A 23,376-nucleotide genomic window follows, 5' to 3' on the forward strand; every position below is an offset into this window, starting at 1 on the left:
GCACAATATATTCTGCTCCAACTTTTTACCTTTACCCTGGGTGTATCCCCCTGTTTCACATGTGTTTCTTGTAAACAACATATTGTTGGATTATGCTTTTATTCCATTAGGCTAACCATCTCTGTTTCATGGGAGAGTTCATTCCATTCATGTTCACAGTTATGATTACAATCTGTGTCTTTCCCTCCATCCTCTTTGCACCGTTTGTGCTTTTACTTCTTCTGTCTCCTTTCCCCTCTTCAATAGACTTTTCATTTTTGACCACCACCTCCCAAAGTCTTCCCTTCCTTCTTTCAGGCCCCTTCCCCTTAACCCTTACTTCTTCTTCCCTCCCTTTTAGTTTTCCCACCCCTTTCTTCTCCCTTCCCCTCCTACTGCCTATAGAGCTAGTTCCATTTATATTCTTAATAAAGCTTATTGTTCCCTCCTTGTACCTAATTAGATGAGAGTATCTCTGAGAAAATGCTCATCTCCCTCCCCTCTTTCCCTCTACTATAGTATAATTTTGTACTTCCTGTAATGTAATTTATCATTTTCTCCTTCCTACTTTTCACATCTCCTGTTATAATCCTTTCGGATGCTTCAATCACATTTTTATCATCACATCATTTATTTTATACCTTTTCCCTCTATCTAGGTATATCCCTTTTATATTTCATAATAGATGTACAATTCTCAAGATTAACAAGTATCATCTTCCCTTACAAGGAGGTAAGCAGTTTGCCCAAATTGAGTAACAAGTTTTTCTTTTTCCTTGTTTGTCTTTTTATGCCTCTCTTGAGACCAGCATTTGAGGACAGACATTTCTACTGAATTATGGTCTTTTTGTCAGGAAAGCCTGGAAATCCCTTATTTTGTTGAATGACCATTTCCTTGCCTGAAATGTTATGCTGAACTTTGATGGGTAATTGATCCTTGTTTGTAGTCCTAACCCTTTTACTCTATGGAATATCATGTTCCAATTCCTTCAGTCTTTTAAAGTGGAAGCTCCAATGTCCTCTTTGATCCTTACTGTAGGCTCTAGAAATTTGAATGGTTTCTTTATGGCTCCCTTTAGTATTTTCTCCTTCACTTGATAGTTCTGGAATTTGGCAACAATAGTTCTTTGCATTTTTAGTTTGGGATCCCTTTCAGGAGGTGAATGGTAAGTTCTTTTCATGATTATTTTGCCCACAGGTTCTAGCCCTTCTGGGCAGTTTTCCTTGATGATTTCTTGGAAAATATTGTGCAGATATTTTTTCATCATGATTTTCTGATAGAACAATAATTCTTAAATTTTCTCTCCTGGATCTATTTTCCCAGTCAGTTGTTTTCCAATGAGATATTTTACATTTTCTTGTATCTTTTCATTCTTTAGGTTTTGACTGATTCTTGATGTCTCATAGAGTCTTTAGTTTCTCCTTCTAATTTTTGTCAAATTGTTTCCTTCAGTTAACTTTTGGATCCCCTTTGCCATCTGTCCAATTATTCCTTTTAAGGAATTATGTTCTCCAGTTAGGTTTTGTGCTTCCTTTTCCATTTGTCCAATTTTCCCAGTTAGGTTTTGTGTTTCCTTTTCCATTTGTTCAATTTTCCTTTTTAATGAGCTGTTCTCTTCATAGAATTCTTTTCTCATACTTTTGAAATCATTGGCCAGTTTTTCATCTATTTCCTTCTTCTGCTCTTCCAAGAGTGCTCTTTGTCCATGTGACCAGTTCCTACTCCCTTTGGAAGTTTCAGATGGGAATACAGTCTCAATTCTGATCTGTTTGGTGTTCTTATTCTGGTCCTGGTCCCCATAGAAAGATTCTATCATCTTTTCCTTCCTCCTTTGCTTGTTGCTCATGATTGTAAGGCTTTGTGTGTTGTGGCTCTTGTTCTTTCACCTAGAAGCTGGAGAACCTGATGTTGAGCTTCTGATGTGAGAAAGCAAAGGGTAAGTGCCTTTTTTTCTTTTTGTTTTGTCTTTTCCTAGATTAAACCTGGGGCTACCTTGTAAAGTGTGAAAGAGGGGTGGTCTGGCCCCAAGAGATATCAGTGGAGCTAGAGCAAAGGTAAGCTCAGCTTTTGGTGATCCTGGCTGCTCTATTTTCTTGCAGTTTTTCCCCGGATCACTGAGACATGCCTGGGTCCTAGTGTGAGGCTCCAGCCTCCCACCCCCCCGGGGCTCCTCTGCTTCCAGTTTGCCTCTGCCAGAGTAAGAGGAACATTCTTTAGCAATTTTCCTAGCTTCAGGTGCTATGAGACTGTTTGTCCCTTCTGTTGAACCCACTGATTCAGAATTTTTCTGGGGAAATATTTTATGGTTCTTTCCAGGGCAACCAGATAAGAGGGAGGGAGCAATTACTGATCACTCCACCATTTTGACTCCTTAAAATTCAAGTATTTGACTTACAGACATTTAATCTGTGGGCTGAAAGTCTCAGGATGAGCTGTGGCTGCTACCTGGGGCTCAGCAGCTGTCACTTGTTCAGCTCCCACTGGTCTCCTGCCCTGGGCTGCCACTCTGCTGTTCTGCCATGCTGCTTCTGACTGAGGTTGCCCTGGGGCTTTCATGCTAGGCCATGCTGCAGCAGGAAGTGCTTTGCTGTGTGCTGTAGGATCACCCTTGTGGAGCAGTTCTTTCCTATCTACCTTTCAGTCTGGCCTGGTCTGCGAATCTGCCATAGTCCGTCTCCTATTGGATTCTGCACCTCCAAAATTTGGTCAGACTCTCTTTTTAGAGAAGGAGTTTGTCTAAAAGCTTAGGTGAGTAGTTGCTCTCACTCTGCCACCTTGGATCTAGGAAAGATAGCTTTAAAGGGGTTTACAATTCTTCTTTCAACATAAAAACATCATTTGCTAGTGCATGATAAAGGTTAACAACGTGAATGTGGAGAAAATACAGAAAAAAACAAACTGAGAAATTAGCACAAAGATTCAACGGACAGGGCTAGAACTCTCTGACCAAAGTAACACAACAACCTACATACACCACTGGATAGGGGAGTACCAACAACACCTGTGTAGTTGGTGGACCTCTTAACAAATGACTACTCAGAATCCCATTCTGGTAATAAAAAGGTACTTCTGATAAGTGAAACCTCCGAAGCAAAATACCAATCTCCCAGTATGTATAACAACGAACAAAGTCTCAGCTCCTGATTAGCTCAGTGTCAGGATGCAGGAAATCTACATGACTCAGCACAGCTGTGAATCATCAGGGTTTAAAGGAGATTGAGCCTTCAGATGTTTCTGGTGAGTCTAAGCCTAGGAATGTGAACTCTGAGAAAACAACAAAATCCCATATTGTTCACACTTACAGGTTGCTGATGCAGAGTTCTTTCATAGTTTATTGGGTATATCTTATCTATTATTATTAGCTTACCCATTGGTTCTGTCCCCCATTCTTAGCCAACAGTTACTAGCATTCCAGGTCATTTTCCTAACAATATCAGTGAACTTTTAAAAAGAGATATTTATGTAGAAGACAGAGCAAAAAAACCAAATATAACTATTACTACCCCTAACATTTCAGAGACAGTTTCCTCTATATCTGCTCAGTCTCTGAAGGCAGTGGGCTGACTCAGCATAGCTGGTACATAACTTTGCTTCCATTCAGTCCATTTCTGAATGAAGCATGAAAGCAGGATGAGTGTTTATCTCAGTTATTACTGGACTGGATCCTGAAGTTATCTTCTTTCTCCTTGATGTACTAGTGTTGGTCTGTTTACAAAACTCATATGCTAGGATTGTACTGCTTTGGAGGCAGCCAAATGTTCACTAATTCTCCTGACTGTTAGAAATATCCAATGCATATCCAAAGAATATCCAATGACTTCCCTAATAATGGAGGGAAATGTAAAATGAAGAAGCCAATGATGATGGGTTGTTTCATGGGGCCATATGTTGATCCAGATGGGAGTAGAGGGTAAAGAGGACATGTCAAAGATCCTTCCTCTTAAAGCCTTGTATCTCATTCAACGCCTTCAGTGAACAATTCAAAAGTAGGAAATAGTAGCAAAAAAGAATGCATTTAAAGTTGAAATGGCTAAGCCTTTGGCTATTTGTGCCTTTATAAGGCAGTACCTGTTCTATCTAGGAAGCCCATAAAAAAAAAAAAAAAAAAAAAAAAGAAGGCTTCTCCTAAACACATTGTTAGCAGACTGAAATCAATCACATGATATCTATGTATAATCAAGTCCTTCTTAAACACTTCTCTTCACATGGGGAGACAGAGGCATTCTGTGCATATACCAGTTCTCATCATGCATATTATTACTTCCTTTGCTATTTATGTCCTTGTTTATGAGATAGATATAGTAATGGATCATCTCTACATCATCTATCCTCAGGCTACCTCTCCTATCTGCAATTTGTGAAGTAAGATTATGGGACTAAGAAGTGAATTGACAAAACTTCAAAGGAATCAAAATAAGTACTACAAATTTTGTTCACTTTACTCATAGTAAAACTCTTTTGGTCATTGTTCAAAACTCATTTACTATTGCAGTTGTAATGGGCTTGAACTTATGGTTCTTCAACCACAAATTGAAAAGAAGGAGAAGAGTTACTATAGGTAGGCCTAGTGACATCAGGAAGATACTGAATTTGAAAGAAAAGAAAGAAGGGAAAATGTTATAACAAAACATAGAATATAGAAAGAAATAAAAGCAAAATAGTTTAGAATCTTTAGTATAGTCTGTACACATCTGAAGAGGTACCAAAGACACATCTATTTTACAACACAGCATAATGAGTTGATAGAGTTAGGTCCCTGAATGCAAAATATGTTTAAATACATAATACTTCAGAAAAGGAGAAAAACATGAAATGGATTTAGAAAAAAAGTCATCAATGAAATGGTTCAAATTTGGAAGAAAAAAAGGATTAAGGTTTTAGCTATCTAGAAATCTCAGATATTCAGAATGATTAATTGACTGAGTTTCCTGGATAGCAACGGTTTTAATGGAACAGCATGACAGCATTTCATTAAGAATCAGACAAGAACTAATTGTTCTATCAACATGTGGCAAAAAAGGGGAAAAAGTGTTTGTAATGCCAGTCCATTTGACATATTTGAAGAAATAAAGCCTACTAAAAAGTCATGCCAAATACCTATGGTGCTCTTCTAATTGCTTTTTAATTGATTTCCTTAGACTGTTTGCTAACTCATTTTTCATAGTTCTGAGTCATACAAACATAAGTTTCCTATGTCATACCTTTTTATTGTGAACATAACTGTGTTAATAATGTAAGGGAATAAAATCTGAGAATTAATATCCTTTTTTTCCCCAAGAAAACTTTATTCATAGAAAATGGATACAACGTCATTGTTTATATACACACAGAAGTATGTGTTTCAAATTTGGGCATATAGAGAGCTAAATTATTCTATTTGCTCACTAAATACTCTAAATGCTCACTAAACACTTAACAGAACTTTTAAGTTTAGTGGAAATATAGAACTTAGTCTGAAAATTTTCCCTAAAAGGTGGAGAAATTAAACTTTTATGGTACAGATGCCTGGATTATGGATACCTCTGGCACAACCTCTGCTACCTCCCGCCTCTTAGAAATCAAATCTCCTCATCAGAAGTACTGGAATCACAAAATAGTCAATTCTGTGTTAAAATTGTATCTCATTTTGGTCCTCTTAATTACTGTGTCACATATAACACAAGGGAGGCACTGGAGTTTTAGGACTCCAGCGTCTAACAGGTTCACTCTTGATCTGGTCAGACAGAAAGGACAGAAAGACAGCTTCAAAGGAGTTAATAATCTTACTATATTTTAGTCTAGATTTCTCAAAGGGAGTTTGCTGATAATGGGAGCACCAACTCCTACAGTTTCCCCTACTCACCATTCTTGCAGGGACAGGAGAGAATATAGTAGGAACACTACCTCTTATGGAATTCCCTTATCTTCAACAGGAGTCAGTTGAGGTAAACACAGACTCCCCCTGAGCATTCACTGAAGACAATCAAGACACACACAGCATTATACTGTCATATTCCCCTATGGGTTCCCTACTTACTGACCAGTGCCCACCTGCTTTACAGGCATTGCTAGCAATAGCCTCACAGTTTTAGATTACCTCATCCCTACATCTCACTGTGCAAGTTTGAAAACTGTTTTGAACCATGATTGTAAGAATTGCTATCTAACACTTGGGGACTAGAGATTTTGTAGGCATGAATTCTGAGAAACTAAACTCTAAAAAGGATAACAAAATCTTTCTTACTTACTCAATATAGTAAGTAAGCTTTAGTAGGAAGTGAGATTGCAAAGAAGAACTTAGAAGTCACATGAAAACCGTCCCAAGAGAATGCAATCTATAAATTGTATCATATGTGAGCTAAAATTAACATTCTGGTGAAGTGTGCCAAATCAAGAGAAACCATCTAGGTGCTACTTGTCAAAATTCTGATTCTGATATATAAGTTCTAGACAAAATCCAATATGCAACTCCAGACTAGTAGAACATCAAAAAGATGCTGACAATTTTGACATGACAACCTCAAGGTTTTACCTATAACTTTTCCATGATGTGGATATGTTCGTGAATTAATCCCAAGGTGGCACAGATGGGAGTTGATCAGTTTCCCCTGCAAAAATCCTATAAAAATGAGACCTCAAAATCCTTCCTGCCTCCTCTTGACCCTGCCCCCCCCCCTCCCCCCCCCCCCCAGCACTCCTCTATCTCTAACAGGTCCATCTGGTGCTCCTGATCGGGTGACAGGACCTGGATCCCTAAAAGGAAAAAAAAAAAACATGTCTTTGAATACAGCTCAGTCTCTGAACTTTCATACACAACTTAGTCCCTTTCACCTGATGCATCTGGTCTATCCCAACCCACCTAGATACTCAATAATCCTTTTAATTGCTCTTTCACTGTGACTCTCTTTCCTAGCCTAGATCACTTAACTGCTCTCACTGTTTACACCTGAGCCCCCCAGATGATTTATCACTCCTTAATCCCATCCATATCTTCTCACATCTTTTTTTTTTTTTTACATAGATATATCAGTTCCTTTTTCATCAAATTCAAAGATTCACTAGGAATTCTGCCCACCATACAGGTGTTAAAATAAACCTCACTGCTTTGATTGAAGGAAGAATTGAGTGGCTGAATTATTTTCAGACAGACCCTTCTGCACTTTCATGTTTTGGGGTTCACAGTACCCCAAACCTCATCATACCCAGGACCTTTCTCAGGAGAGTAATAACTGTACTTCACTGACATAACACACCACCAAAAACAACACAAGACCACAACAAATGTATTCTTATGACAAACCATATGAGGACACCCATGTGTAGTTCTACTCCCGTGCACACAGTGTAAATTCTTACTCCACCTATCCTGACACCTAAATTAATTCATAAAGACTTCTAAAAGTATTCTGAAGCCCTAGTCTTTGTTCCATGGATTGAAGAAAAACAGAATCAAAGTGCACATCTTTCCTTGTGAACATGAATTTTGAGACTTAAAAAAAAATCTGTTTCAAATAATTCTCTGTTGTTTACAACTGACTGATTTGACCAGATCTGAAATTGGGGGTGGTTATTTTTAATATTTTCCTTTAGGGGTGCTTCATATATGACAAACACAGTTGACTAAGAACTGCCTGCGACTGACCAGACATAATCACTTCCAGCCTCTGTTCTGTAGTTCTCCTCAACTCTTCCCTTCAGAGATTCCCACACTTTGTTTGGCTAGTTAAAGTAAAACAAGTTACCTTAAGAAACTGTGAGATACCCTTTCACCTGCGGCCAGGTCATTCCCCCTCTGCTTAACCCCTCCTACCTGCAGTCTAATCATTCCTTTTGTCTTAGTACCCTTTATAAACCCTGTCCTTCAGTCCCCCGCTCAGTTACCTCAGCATCTGCTGTGTGGCACCCTCATGCTACAACTCTCTTGCCTGGATTATAAGACTCTGATTTTGTTCTATTGCCTGTTTTCATTTAAAATTCAGATTGATAAATATAGCTTATTAATAGGGCTGTTGTTTCTAGTTGGCTTCAATGTATACTTCAACAGGGGAGATATATGGTGAATTCTATCTGTCACATTTTTCTCAGTTTTCGATTTACCCTCCTAGAGTCATATATTTTGAGTGTACTTGTGTCTGCATAGGTGCTAACATCACATTTAAGGTAAAAAAAAACAAAAACAAAAAAAAACATTAGTTAAGACTGAATGAAACTGGCCTTGCCTGGTCCCAGGGCTGTGAATTGCCTGAGGGCAATTGAAACAAAACAAAACAGAACTATTGAAACCAGTTAAAAAAGAAAAGGGAGGAAAAAAGAGCCCCAATTTTTCTCTATGGACTTTTGGCTATTATGTAAAACAATTGCTTCTCATCCTCTCAAGGATGTGCCTCTCCCAAGACTTCTTCCCTTTTGAAATGTATTTAAACCTGCCATCCTCTGTTCTTCTTGTGCATTCTTATACCCTGGTGCTCTGAGGTGACCTGGCATTGCAATTCTCTTGCCTGGATAAAAGACCCTAGTTTTTACTATTTTGACAGTTGTCTTTACTTCAGGTTGACATATCTGGTGTCAAGAAGCGGGATGCAAAGACTCTTGCCCAGCAGGTTGCTGCTTTCAATGCCAGACCCTTAGTACCAGCAGTCTTCCTTTGTGATCTAGTCTGGATTTGACTCAGTGGTTTGGACTGAGTAAGTGAGTCTCTTAAAATTCCTGAATTCCTTTCTGTTTTTGTTTAAGTTCTTGGCTCTTTAGTGAAGGGTTTGTTGAAAGATCCATGGGCAATTTGGGGTCCACTCTGACAGGTCCCTCCAAAGGAATGGAGTTGAATAAATATTCTTAAATTATAGACCACGTATTTGCAAATGCTTGAATAATTGGCAGAATTTAACCAAGTGTGACTCCTGAAACTGCTGGCCACAGTGGAGCTCCTTTGATCCCTAAAAAAAATAATTTTTTGTAGTCTACTCTTGATTCTGCTGGTGTTTGGCCTTGAGGCCGAAGGGCTACCCAAGCCTTTTCTTACCTGTCGTCCAGGTCTTTGGGGATCAACCAGGTAAACGTGTTGAGAGAAGAGACTTTCCAGAGTTGAAAAAGAGTTAGGCTTTATTCAGGATCTTAGTTACATGTGCAGGGTGAATTCTTCCTCATGAGAGAGGAATCCTCCTCCTCCCAAGGGGCAAAGATCGTACAGCAAGAGGATGGGAGGGGGAGAGAGGGGAGGGACCTTCTGCCCTCTAAGGGCCCCTCAGCGAGAAGAGTGCCTTCAGGCTTTCCTGTCCCTATTTAAGCTCTCCCACCACATAGTTTGCACGTGAATACCATGCCTGCTCTCAGCCCTTAGCTAGTCAACAACAGGTGTGCTCAGACCATGGGCCAATCTCAAGGGTGGGATGCTCTCCCCAGCAAGTTTCCCATGGAGAAGAGGTGGAAATGCATGAGATAGCCCATGTCTCACACCTCAATTCCCAGCTGTTCCCTGGGGGGCCTCATGAGAACTCTGAGGTTTAGAAATCCTCACCTTTACCTGCTCGAGACTGTCCACATGAAAACTGAGCTTACACCCCCAACATGCTGGCCCCAAGATTATGGGCCCTGAGTGCTTCCTTTTCTTAATGCCTCTTTGAAAGAACAAAGTAGTGATCTAAATCTGAACTCTTTTTCCTTCAAGAGGATATCAATAATTGAAATTAGGAGAAAGGGAGGCCTAGAATAAGGTATTTGTCCTTCAGAAGGATTCTCTAAATTAAATAAGGAGAAAGAACAAATTAAAAGTCAGATTAAACTTCTACACAGATATGTAGAAAAACTCAAAGAGATTGTGAAAGATAGTCTTGAAAAGCCAGTTCCTTCAAAAAATCCACTTTATTGAACCCTCATTTAGTTTGAGGACCTTTTGCCCCACTTCCCTTGAAAGTCAAGAAAATATAAAATATTAAAATGTTCCAAAAAATCTTTCTTCACCTTGGATCAATGCCAAACTCTGTACTATGGACAAGTAGTTTCCTATGGTCCCCTAGGATCCTGTGGATTTTGCTCCTGAGTTTGATATTAACCTCTTAACCTACCAATTTGGCCTCTCTGACCTTTATCAGCTTAGATAGATCCTTGTACGCCCTGGAGATATTACCCACTGGTTTCCAACAGCCCATTGAGCTAATCCCTTTGAGCACATAGATTACATAATAAATGAGAAAGTGGGACCTGACACACATCTCTGGAAAGTCTGAAAATTTGGGGAAGCCTTATTAGAATCTATCCCCAAGTTTTCCCTCAGCCTGTGGATTGGGGAAAATGTTAATCCTGCACCCAAAATATAGGAGAGTCAATTTTTGTTTTTAAATAATAGATGCTTATCTACCTTTCAAGATAGTTCTGGACTCTCCTTTGATAGTCTGGAGCTCTTAATCACCTTTAACTCCTTGTATAAGGCACGATTGTTGATCTTATTAAGAAAGGCAAATTAGATTGGAAATAGTCTCTGAACTCTGATCTGCTTTACTTAGCTACTAAGTACTAACAAATCTTAGGGGAAGAAAGCATAAAGATAAAATAATAATAATAAAATAAAAGTAAATAAAAATAATAATAAAGTAAAAAATAAAATATAAAAAGTATAAGAAAAAAGAATCAGATCATACTGTTAGAAGTGAGCCCATCTAACAAGCCCCCAACAGTGAGAAAACATGCTCACCTTAAACAAAGGACAATACCTATTGTGCAGTCAGGAAAGCCTTTATTAATCTTTACGTCCATTCCACCTGAATGGCCCAGTAGCCTCCCCAGTAAGGTTACAGAAAGACTACAACATGTTCAGAAAGCTGAGGTTTCCAATACTGTTTTCTGAACTTTGGATCTCCAGTGATACTGTCTCCTGGCCATGTGACTCCATGTTCTCCTATCTGATAGGCCCTTCCTTACACAGCTCCTTGGGACTGTGCATTAGGTCACAACCCTTATCATCTAGGAATGTGGAAAACAGAACTTTCTTATTTCCCACACATACTTTCTCCTCTGCCCTTAGAAACTTCCCCCTCTTGAGTATCAAGAGCTAAGCCCACAAGGTAACAAGATATGATTCTATTGTAAAAAGTTAGATTATTGGAAGAAAGACTGCTGCAAGCTCAAATGCATTCAGCAAACTTCCTCCTCCTCTTGTGAGAGGCCCCCATAGAAAAATCCAAAGCTTGAGGTCCAGAAATTAGAGGGGGGTTTCCCCTGTGGTTAGTGTCTCCTGTAAGAGTGACTCACATTGTAGTAGCTTCTCCTCCTATTGAGATCATCATAGGTACTGGCATCATGATGTCTTCAGCTCTAAACCCCACGCCTTTTTCTGATCCCCTTCCTCAGAGTTCTAGAAATGTTTCAATAGTGAGGATCACTAACCATGTGCAATCTATCTTTGTTTCTCACATCTTTCCCTTCATTTGTCTACAACCCACCCCTTCCTCTTTTTGATTGATACTCTCCTCTACCTTCCAGGCCACAATTTTCTCTCAGGGCATATGAGGCCACAATTGAATTTTCTACCAAAAATGATGTTGATCTCCCTTTTCTCCTCCCTGTCCCTCTCCTTTCCTCCCTCCATCCCTCTTTCACTTCCTCTCTTTTTCCCTCTCTTCCCTTTGAAGTTACCCCTACTTTCCCTAATATTCTCTCCTCACCTTTTTTTGTCACTCATTACTCCTTTTGGTGGTTCCACACTCCCTCTGGGGGACTAGCAGTTCCCATATGTTATGAGTCTTTAGTGTACCCCCAATTCAGATTCATCTGGATCCCTTTTAAGCCTCTCCCTCATGTATCACAGTATCCCTTTTCCTGAGAGGCAGTTGAGGGCATGAGACCCCCTCATCAGTGACTGCTTATCCATTGGCATCTTGGTCCCTTGAACTAAAACTTGTAACACCTCAATCCTGCGCTTTCATAAGCCCATTGGCTGTAGATAGTGACTTATCTAAGGACTAACTCAGTGGCATTAACACTTGTATGATCCATAGATCACTTGTTGTCCCTAAATTCCGTACTCTCCTGAATCTTATCTGCCATGACTCTACCATTTTCAGCACAGTTAATTTGTGCCCCATCTTTTTCAGTATTCCCCTTGACTCTTATAGCCAGTTCCTTTTCACCTTAACCTAGGATGGCCAGCAGTATTCCTAGACTGCCCTAATTCAAGGTTAACCTAAGGACCCCACCTTTTTTTCACAGACCTTAAAAGTAGATCATGCTGCTGCTGAGTTTCCTTAAGGGTTCACAATCTTCTAATATGTACATGATTTACTTCTGTGCTCCTCTGAATTTGAAATTTTGAAGACTTGTTGCATTTTTCTCTTTACCTTCTTGGCCCACAAAGACCAAAAGCCATTTATTTGTTGATGAGGCACTAGGATTAAGTGACTTGCCCAGAATCACACAGCTAGTAAGTGTTGAATGTCTGAGATTCTCTTGACTCCAGGGCCAATGCTCAATCCACTGTGCCACCTAGCTGCCTCTGCCCATAAGGCATTTAAATAAAAACTGAAGTTTGCTAACTCCCTGGTTATGTTTTTAGGACATTAAATCTTTGCTGATGGTCTCTACCTTAATTCAACCTAGTTGACTTTAGGATTCCAGCATGGGCACCTCAGCCAGTTCTCACTTAAACAAGAATATCAAGCAGAAGTACATAACCCTACCTCAAGGGAACAAAGTCCTGACCATGTACATTTGGATCAATGGCACCAATGAGAGACTTCACAGTAAAACTTGGACTCGAGACAGTGAACCAAAGAGTACCAATGAAATACGTGAATGGAATTTTGATAGCTCTAGCACTTCTCAGTCTGAAGTCTCTAGAGTGACATGTACCTTATTCCTGCTGCTGTGTTCTGAGACCCCTTCTGAAAGGACCTAACAAACTGGTTTTCTGTGAAGTTTTCAAGTATAAACACAAATCTGCAGAGACCAATTTGAGGCATACCTGTAAACTGATAATGGATACAGTGACCAACCAAAAACCCTCATTTGGTATGGAGCAAGAGTGTACTCTCATGGGAACAGATGGACACCCTTTTCGTTGGACTTGCAATAGGTTCTCTGGCCTCCAGGGTCCATGTTTCTGGGGCATGGCAGCCAATAAAGTCTATGAAAGATATAGCAGAAGCTTATTACCATGCTTGTCTATATTCTGGAGTCAAACTTGGGGGTACAAATGCTAAAGCAATGCCATCTTAGTGGGAGTTCCAGATAAGACGGTATGAAGGGATTGAAATAGGAGATCAGCTCTGGATTGTCTGCTTCATCCTACATTGATTGTGTGAAGATTTTGGAATGAATGTAAGATTTGACCCCAAGCCAATCCCTGGAAACTGGAATGGAGATGGTTGACATATTAACTTCAGTACCAAGACCATAAAAGAATAGAATGGTCTGAAGTTTATTAAAGAAGCCATCGAGAGACTAAGTAAGAGACCTAAGTATCACATCTGAACTTATGACCCCAAGGGGGGTGTGGAAAATATCCACTGCCTGCCAGACTTCAATGAGACATCCAACATCAACGAATTCTGTGCTGGCGTAGCCAACTGTGGCACCAGCGTCCAAATTCCCCCAATGGTTGGACAGGACAAGAAAGTCTACTTTGAAGATCACCACCCCTCTGCCAACTGTGGCACTTACATAATGACAGAATTGCTTATCTATACATGTCTCCTCAATGAAACAGGAGAAGAGCAGTTTCAGTATGAAAACTAATTGGCCCAGACCTACAGATACCTTCCATATCTCCTACCCTATAACCTCTTTCTCATGCCCTCTTCCACCTGACCTCTCCCCTTTTTCAATTTCCCCTACTAGATGTAACTCAGGGCAGAAAAGGCCATGTATTTTTGTACCCACAGATAAAAAATAAAAAGGCTCTGCTCCTAAACTTCTCCCATGGGTCAATCTTTGAGGCTGAATTTTTACATTTCAAAGTGGCCTTCTTATGTCCCCAGACTTTTCACCACCCTAACTAATCCCTCCCCTTCCCCTTTTCTCATTGGAAGAAGGGTTGAATAGCCTTGGTATCCTGTGATAGAAATATGAGAACAATTTCCAAACACTTGGGTGCTGTAACAAGGTCCTTGACCCAGCCTCCAGAGTCTCCTACTGTGCCTCTGAGTTGCTGCAGCCCCTGATCATTTGATCTTAGTTGAAAAGGTGACTCTGGACTCCCTTATAACCTTGCATATTCCCCATGCATTTGAATTTTTTTTCTAGTCTCTCATCACACTCACCCTTTCTCAACCAGCTGCCTTGTCAGATTAAATTTCACCATGTCCCATTGTAAGACTCTTGACTGAGTCACCTTCCTCTCTGACACAGAACAAAGGGAACTTGACTACACTGAGAATCATGATTGTATTGAAATTGGGCATCAAGGAAAATAAGTTGGAAAACTCAGATTATTCTTGGTACACCTACAGCGCATGTCTTCAAAACAGAAATGTCTTCCTGCCTTATTTCTGGATAATGCACAATGCTTCAGCCCTTTCCCAGTCACCAATGGAGTGAAACAGAAATGTATGCTTACTTTCATCCTTTTTAACATGATTTTTCTCTGATGTTGTCAGGTACTTTCTTTTTTTTTTTTTTTTTTGGAGCCATTGGAAGTTTATTGACACAAAAGTAAAAGGCCTGAGATTTAGCCAGGAGCTAAACAAAGGCAGTGATATAGGAAAAGGGTCAAACTTACTTAGGATGATTTTAGGATTTCCTTGGGGGGTTGGACATCTAGGGTAAGTCTTGCAAGATAAAGGCACAGGGTGAGGACTGAATTACATATGATAAGGAAATTCCATTCCCCAGGATGAGGGGTGGGAACAGGGAATTTTATGGTCCCCCCAGGATGAAAGATGGGGCCAAAGAATTATATGTTCCAGGATAAGGGAAAGTTTTGTGGTAAGGGGAGACTTTAGGGTACTAAGAGCTTCACAAAGTCAATCAATATTATTTTAACTCTTAGGGTGCTGTTTCTATCCACATCATTTCCCTACTCAACCACTAGGTAGAAGAATTCTTTCAGAGAAAATGAGCAAAAATCATTGTCTTCAGTAACTGCTTCCTACTGAACAGGGATGAGGATTCCACTTCAGAGACCAGAATAGGTTGAGAGGGTTGATCAGAGTGGGGTGTAGACTGCAGTGCCAACTGAGTCCAGGGTGGAGAGAGGCAAGCTACTTGGTGACATCAAGGGCAGGGGTTGGTATCTTAAAAGTTGCTGTGGGTGAGAGCAAACCAGGGGTTTAAACAAGTACAGATCAAGTATGTATAAGAGTAAGTAAAATGACCAATGACAGGGTCACAATGAGGGGAAAAAAGGGAGAGAAACTATGACCTCTAGGAGGAGGTAGAGAGAGAAATCAAGTTGGAGTGGATGTCTTACATCCAAGAGTTTCCTGTAATGTCCTTGCAGTACTCAAAGGAAAAATTCCATGCAGGATCTTCAGGGAATAAGGGGGAGAGCCATGGGGAGTAAACTAGTATCCTGGTCATGGTGGTGACACATCCAGCAACCATGTACTCTGCCTTACCCCACAGAGTGTCCTATTTGAATTGAGGCATTAAACTTCCAGTCCTGAGGAAGCAGGTTTAACCCTTGGCATAGGGTGAGAATCAGGAATCTGGTGGGCTAGGAGCAGAAGTGGTTCAAGGTGGGGCCCAGAACCCAGCATAGCTAGAAAGCACACAGGCCAGTCCCTAAGGTGAGGGGCTTCAATGCATAATCTTTTCTGTCTAGTTATGCTCTGCATCTTATCTCACATCTCACATCCTGCCTCCTACTTGCTTTTGTCTGCCTCACCACCCACCCAAATGTTTTTGGGAGAGGGACAAAACACTATCCCTGCCTGAATGGGGGTGGGGAGGAGAGATCTGAGGCTGAAGAAATGTGAGATACACAAATTTGGAGACATCTCTCCAAATGCTCATGTGGATTATTTGTGTCTGACCTGTGGTAGAACCTTCTGAGCTTGTATTGGTCTGCTCAGCCACAGCTGGACACACTGTACCTTTGCCCCAACATGGTAATGTCATTTTAATCCTCTTTGATTTGTAGTTGTCTTTAGTTCTCAATGTGAAAAACACTCTAAGCTTTTCAAACTAACTACTATTCAACATTTCTTGAAAGTTGGAGTTTTTGAAGTTATATAAGTAGAGGCTTTTAAGTGTCATTATCAAGTAGTAATTACAAGTATTGTTTATAAGGAGACTGCAAGTTCTCAAAGCTCTTTCCTTCCTGTATTTGTAAGTTAGGAAATCTTACTGTACTGGTGACATAATTGTAGAATGATTGCCCTTGTGGCAGGGCAGAAAATGGCTTGTTTCAAGATGAGGTGGCTTGGTTTCCTGGAGTGCATATGTAAAACATTTAGCAAACCTTAAAACACCATATAGAGGTTGTATTATTACTATGTTATTATCAATTTTTTATATCTATTCAGGAATGACCTCCAATGATTCAGTTTTGAGGATGGAATGAATTAAATATCTAACAATGCAAGGCTGAAATTGGGCAGGGATGAAGTTGAGAATATATTGAATGTAATCCCTAGGCTCAAAGCTCTTCCAATCAATCAGAAATGACAACATGTGAATAACTAAAAAGTAAGAAATATTGGTCAGTGAAATCCCAGCCTTTGTGAAAATGAAAAGCTTCAGATAAAAGATAGTACCAATTTGAAGGAAGCATTTATATTTGTTCATCTAAAATCTTTATGCTTTGCAAATTGTTTGAAGCTAGAATGGATGATCCAATGTAAAGGGAAAATTATAGAATACTGTAAGAGACAAGGATGCTTATCTTCAGTGAAAATCAACCATGTCTCCCATACTACCTATTATACTATCAAAAGTTTGTGATATGTCCTTTGCTCATTTTCCTGAAAAGATATCCTGCATTAATTAAGAAACTCTAGTCCTTTTATTCTTCTCTTCATGTCTTCAGTGGATCAGACCTGAGTAGTCACTATTATTAGGCATTTGAGAGGAGCTCCATTTGAATAGTGGAACTTTTGATGGAAGAGGGAAATCTGTTGCTAGGAGATTCTAAGCATTTTGAGTCAAAGTCCCCCCAAAGAATGGCAATGCTGTAGTTTTGTAGTTAACATATAGAGTAGGACAACTAATCATCCCTGGCATTAATATAGGAATTCTACCAGCTGGGAACTCTATTGCACCTTGGAAAAAGATAGGCCTGGTGGGTATTTTAATGAAGATTTTTAATGAAGCAATCCAATATTACTTGGCAGGATGCTCCACTATGGATAATGCGGCATTGATGAGCATATTCTTGCATTTTATTGATAGACTGGAACACGAGAAGTAGAGACAAACAAAAAAATGAGAGCAGACAGGGTGAAATGTATCCATGCAAAAACAAACAAACAAAAAGCATTAAGATGGGAATGGCCAGCTGGTAGTGAATGGCAGGTTTACCAGTCTTGGCAATGGAAGACACACCACTTCCTTTCCTCCAGTCCTAGGTCATCTGGTTTATCAGTATATAATTGTCCTGAAATAAAGGGGAGACTTCCAGAAGACAGGGGAATAACAGTGCCACAGAATCCCTGAAGAAGAAGGGGGTTCAGAACTCACATAGTCCAATCCATATCTGAACAAGATTTCCTTCTAGAGTAATCCCTAACATGTATCTAAAGGTGAGATAGGAAGAGCAGGGACTATGCTAGTAGCCACAGATGTCAATCAAGCACTACATGATTGTTTTAGGGCTACTGCAACCCTATTTTGGGAATGATAATACCTGATCACCTATCCAAATGGGACATAACACAATGTCTGCTTTTATGGGAACTCTGAACGTGCAAATCAATAGACAGTACTTTGGGAGGCAGGCTAACTTTGAAAGTCAGTCAGAGAAGAATCCTCTTCCCTTTATGTTTATTAGGTCACCAAAGGTTTCTGTAGGGAAGTAAATATAAACCTCTCAAATATGAATGATAAATGAGGGGGGGGTCTCTAAACTAGGCATATTGGGAGAACCTTTAGACAGAGAATAGGAAGGCAATACTGCTTGTTAACAGAACTACCAAGGAAGACCTCTGCTCCTCCACCAAACTGAAGTTTCCTAGAGGAAGAACAATCGATATAAAACCAGGAGATTGCCTAGGGCTCTGGTCTAGTGTTTCTAAACTGGTCCTCATTCAGAAGCTGTAAGGTACATTATGGTGCAAGAAAAGAAAAATGGGAGCCAGTTTTAATCTTATAATAGAGTAGTTCGGTGACTTGGGTTGCTTTCTTTATGTGTTTGTACTTTCCATTGTTTGTGGGTCCTGGAAGGTTTTATCCACTGGGTTGTATGAGAAGTTGCCTAAGGTTTTAGATATAGAGTACACCAAAAACCTGAATATTGAATAAAGAGGCTATTGATAACATTTGCAGAGCCTGGTTGTATCTAGAGTCTGAGAACCTTTTCATGTAGCCATCTATAAGGCTTCTTAGACATCTTTCCTTAATATAGGAAGGAGGTTGATCAACTCTATCCCAATCAAGTGCTCCTCCTTCATTTAACCTCATCTTGTCAATTTACAGTGCCTCCCTGAGTAGATTTTGGAATTAACATGGTATTATGATGGACTTATGGCAGGTATTGCCAACATATCTTTTACAGGTTGACTCAGGTAACTCAGGATTAGCAGTTGAAGACCACTAAAAGCTTGTAATATGTTTTTCACTGTTTCTAATTTGAATATTTTTTTTTACTCTTTGAGTGGAATTTTCCTTCTTTCTTTTTAAAGAATTTTTTTAAATTTTTTTGTAAGCTAATGGTATTTTTACTTATTCCCTCTGCCTCCTTTGTACCTTTGAAGTATCCACTAGCTTGCCTTTAGTACTGTCCCCAGGTAGAAACCTGTGTGAGAATAATCATAGGAAATTAATTTCCCTGGGATTTCTTTCTCTTTCGTTAGACCTCTTGCCAGACCAGAATTTCCCTCAGTTAGATAGGAGAATACATTTATAGTTCCTACTAAAGACCATTCATCCCATTATGATTCCAGAATACCACCCTGTTTTCAATAAAGATAATAAAAAATATCCAGAAACTGCCTATAAAACTGCTGATAGCTCTCTAGGAAGTATAAAAAAAATCAATAACATTTTCACTGTTCATGGGATATGGTGAGAAAAAAGAAAGTGGCCAGCTCAAGCATCATCTATCCCTCCATATTTAAAGGGCATTAGTGAAATTGCCACAGGTACCTGAATGCAATTTTTCTGAATCACAAGCCAATATAATATAATCTCTTGCAAACTCTGCAGCTGTTTTAATGGCTTGTGTATACCTCTACAAGAATGTCCAGATTTATGGTGCATGTGGGTGTGTGTATGGAGGTAGAAATCATATTGAACATTTTGTAAATCTTGGATGCAGATTACAAATCATAAAACACCAGACCACGAAGACACTCCTCAATATAAAACCAAAAAAGAAAATATATACAATAAACTCATTTGAGTTCTGAATGAAAGATCTTGCATTCTTAAAAGACTCATCACAAGAGCTCCTGTTCTCAGCACATAAAGCAGGTTACAGACAACATTAAGCAACTTCTTTAAAAAAAATAAGTGAGTTCACTGTCATTAACCAAACTCAGACACTGTCTTGGCTTCCCTGACTCTTTGGGATTTTACTGTAGATAAGTAAACTTTCCAGAATGAATAGCTGTCTAGGGTTGCAAGCTATACAAAGATAATCAGTGCTCATTCAGAGAAACGAAAGTACATTACCAACGCGAAACAATTAATTTCTGTGAACTTAAAGATCAGGTAACACTGAGATTGAAGAGAGAATGAATAAGACATAAAAAAAACATAAGCATCAAACTGGTAGAATGGAAATAATAAAACACTGTAGAGGTCATTAAAATTTTGCAGAGTAATGTACAAACATCATTTCATTTGATCATTGAAACTCAAATAAGAATACTGGAGTTTAAATCACAGTTCTGCCAAGAAGAAACTGTGTAATATTGGGAAAAACTTTTTATCCGTTTTAGTTCTCATGTAGTTTCCTTAAAGGTAAATTAAGGATATTAGACTAAATGATCTCTAAGGTCATACATAATTTTTTGTCATTCAAAATATATTTCCATATTATCCATGTTACAATAGAGAACACAGAAAAAAAGCAGAAAAATTAAACAAAAAATAAAAGTATGCTTCCATCCACATTCAGACCTCAATTTGTTCCTTTTCTTTTTTCTTTTTTCTTTTTTGAGGGGGATAGTATTTTTAATCTTAAGTCCTTTGGAACTGTCTTTGATTACTGTATTGCTGAGTATGGTTAAATCATTCACAGCTGATTCTTGCACAGTGTTGCTGCTGTTTACAATGTTCTGGTTTTGCTCATTTCATTTTGGTGCAGTACAGATTAGTCTTCCCAGATTTGTTTATTTGTTTTTTGAAAACTTCTCGCTCATAATTTTTTTTTTAAAGCATAGCAGTGTTCCATCACAATCATATACCACAGCTTGTTCAGTCATTCCCCAATTAATGGGAATCCTCTGTTTCCAATTCTTTGCCACTATAAAAGAGTTGCTATTAGTATCTTTGTACATATAAATCTCCCTTTCTTGTTGATTCCTTTGCAATGCAGACCTAGTAGTGGTATTGCTGAGTCTAAAAGAATGCATAGTTTTATAGCCCATTGGCCATAATTCTAAATTATTCTCCAGAATGGTTGGCTCAGTTCAGAACTTCAACAACAATGCATTAGTGTCTCAATTTTTTCATATTATTTCCAATACTTATCATTTTCAATTTCTTTCATATTAACCAGTCTGAGAGGTATGAGGTAGTACCTCAGAGTTTTCTGAATTCACATTTCTTTAATCACTACTGATTTAGAACATTTTTTCCATGACCATAGGTTTTGATTGAGTTCTTCTGAAGACTCCATGTTCCCTTCCTCTGACTATTTTTCAGTTGGAGAATGACTTGTATTTTTGTAGATTTGGTTGAGTTATCTAAATATTCAAGAAATGAGGCCTTTATCAGAAACACTTGTTAAAAAAAATCCTACCCCCCACACCCCCAGTTTTCTGCTTTCTTTCTAGTCTTGGCTATATTGGATTTATTCATGCAAAAGCTTTTAAATTTAATATAATGCAAATTATATATTTTACTTCCAATTATGCTCTCTATCTCTTTTTTTTTTTCAGCACAAAATTCTTCCCTTATCCATAGATCTGACAGGTAAGGCATTCCAATGCTCCCCTAATTTGCTTATAATATTGCTCTTTTTGTTTGAATCATATACTCATTTTGATCTGATCTTGCCATATGATGAGAGATGTTGGTCTATGTCTACTTTTTGGCAAACTGACTTCAAGTTTTCCAAGCAATTTGTTTCAAATATTGAGTACTTGTCCCCAAAGTGCAGATCTTAGCATTATCAAATACTAGATTACTATGGTCATTTACTGCTGTATATTGCATACCTATTTTATTCCATTGGTCAACCACTGTATTCTTAGCTAGTTCCAGATTCACTTGATGCTTAACTGCTTCACAATTTGAAATTTTCTATTGCTATACTCTGTTCTTTCACATTTAAAACAAAATTTTTCCTTTGATAGTCTTAACTTTTTATTTTTCCAGATGAATTTTGTCATTATTTTTTTACAGTTCTCGAAAATAATTTTGACATTTTGATTTGTATGGCACTTAAAAAAGAAATTAAAGTAGAATTGTCATTTCAAATATATTGGCTTGGTCTACCCACAAGCAGTGAATATTTCTCCACTTGTTTAAAGCTGACATTTTGTGAAAAGTGTCATGTAATTGTGTTCATTTCCTTCGTGGGTTTATCTTGGCAGGTGGACTACTAAGTATTTTATCTTGTCTACGGTTATTTAAGTTGGAATTTCTCTTTCTATCTCTTAATGTTGTGCTTTTTGGGTAATATATAGAAATAGTAATGATTTATGGGAGCTTATTTTATTTCCTGGAGCTTTACTGCAAATATTAATTATTTCAAGTAGTTTTTTGTTTTTTGTATTTTTTTTTTAGTTTATTCTCTAAGATTCTCTAAGTATATGGACTTGCAAAAATTATTTTTATTTACTCATTCCTGATTTTATATCTTAAAATTTCTTTTTCTCTTATTGTTATAGCTAGCATTTCAACACAATATCGAATGATAGTGGTGATAATGGGCATCACTGCTATAGCCCTGATCTTGGGAAGACTTCAAGTATATCTACCTTACAGACAATGTTTGCTGATGGTTTTTGATAGATAATATACACTATTTTTAAAAGGGCCTTCTTGGTTCCTGTGCTTTCTGTTGTTTTTAGTAGGAATGGGTGCTGTATTTTGTCAAAAACTTTTTCTGCATCTTTTGAGATAATCATAATTCTGTTGATTTTGTTTTTGATATGGCAAATTACTCTGACGGTTTTCCAAATATTCAACCAGCCCTTCATTCCTACTCTAAATCCTATCTTGCCATGGTGTATGATCCTTGTGAAATATTTCTACAATCTCCTTCCTCATAATTTATTTTTTTAAAAAATTGCAGTGGTATTCATTAGGTAAATTGGTCTCTACTTCTTTTGTTTTTATTCTTCCTGGTTTAGGTATCAGGATCACATTAGTGTTGTAAAATAAATTCGGTAGAACTCCTCTGTCTATTTTTCCAAATAGTTTTATATAGTATTGGAATTGTTCTTTAAATGTTTGGGAGAAACACTTGTAAATCTATCTGCTTTTCAAAATATTTTCTCAGGGAGCTTATTGATCAGTTGTTCAATTTCTTTTTCTCTAAGATAAGATTATAGCATAAGAATTCTTTTTCTGTTAATCTGAAATATGTATAAATATTCATCCATTTTACTTAGGTTGTTACATTTATTAGCAAATAATTAAACAAAATAGCTCCTACTAATTGCATTGATTTCTTCTTTATTGGTGATGAATTTGGCCTTTTTCATTGTTGATGGTGGTTCTTTGGTTTTCTTATTTTTTAAAATCAAATTAACCAAGGATTTATCTATTTTATTTATCCAATAAAACTAGGTCTTCTTTGTTTCATTTATGACTTCAGTGATTTTCTTTCGATTTCATTAATCTGTCCTTTGATTTTCAAGATAACAAATTTGGTGTTTGAGGATTTAAATTTATTATTTTTCTAGTTTTTTTTTCAGTTGAATGCCCAATTCATTGATCTGATTTTTCACTATTGTAGTGATATAAGTATTTAAAGATATAAATTTACCCTTAAATAGTGTTTTAGCTGCATCCAATAAGTTTGGGTATGCTGTCCTATTGTTGTCTTTTTCTTTAATGAAATAATTGATTGTTTCTACAATTTGTTCTTTGACATTCTTTAGATAATTTAGTTCTAGATTTAGTTCAGATTACTTAGTTCTAGATTAATTTCCATCC

At 38.1% G+C, this 23,376-nt stretch overlaps 1 long non-coding RNA gene and 1 pseudogene across 1 annotated transcript in view; both read left to right on the forward strand.

Moving 5' to 3' along the window:
- Positions 1–21,553, forward strand: part of LOC140512796 (uncharacterized) — a 201,601-nt gene extending 180,048 nt beyond the window's left edge. Inside the window, exon 3 of the long non-coding RNA XR_011969920.1 lies at positions 21,150–21,553. This is a non-coding gene — a long non-coding RNA (uncharacterized lncRNA). The remainder of the gene's footprint in view (positions 1–21,149) is intronic.
- LOC140511334 (glutamine synthetase pseudogene) lies at positions 12,502–13,683 on the forward strand (annotated as a pseudogene).
- Positions 21,554–23,376: the final 1,823 nt, after the last annotated feature.

This window comes from Notamacropus eugenii, chromosome 6 (genome assembly GCF_028372415.1).
Source record: "Notamacropus eugenii isolate mMacEug1 chromosome 6, mMacEug1.pri_v2, whole genome shotgun sequence".
Lineage (NCBI taxonomy): Eukaryota > Metazoa > Chordata > Mammalia > Diprotodontia > Macropodidae > Notamacropus > Notamacropus eugenii.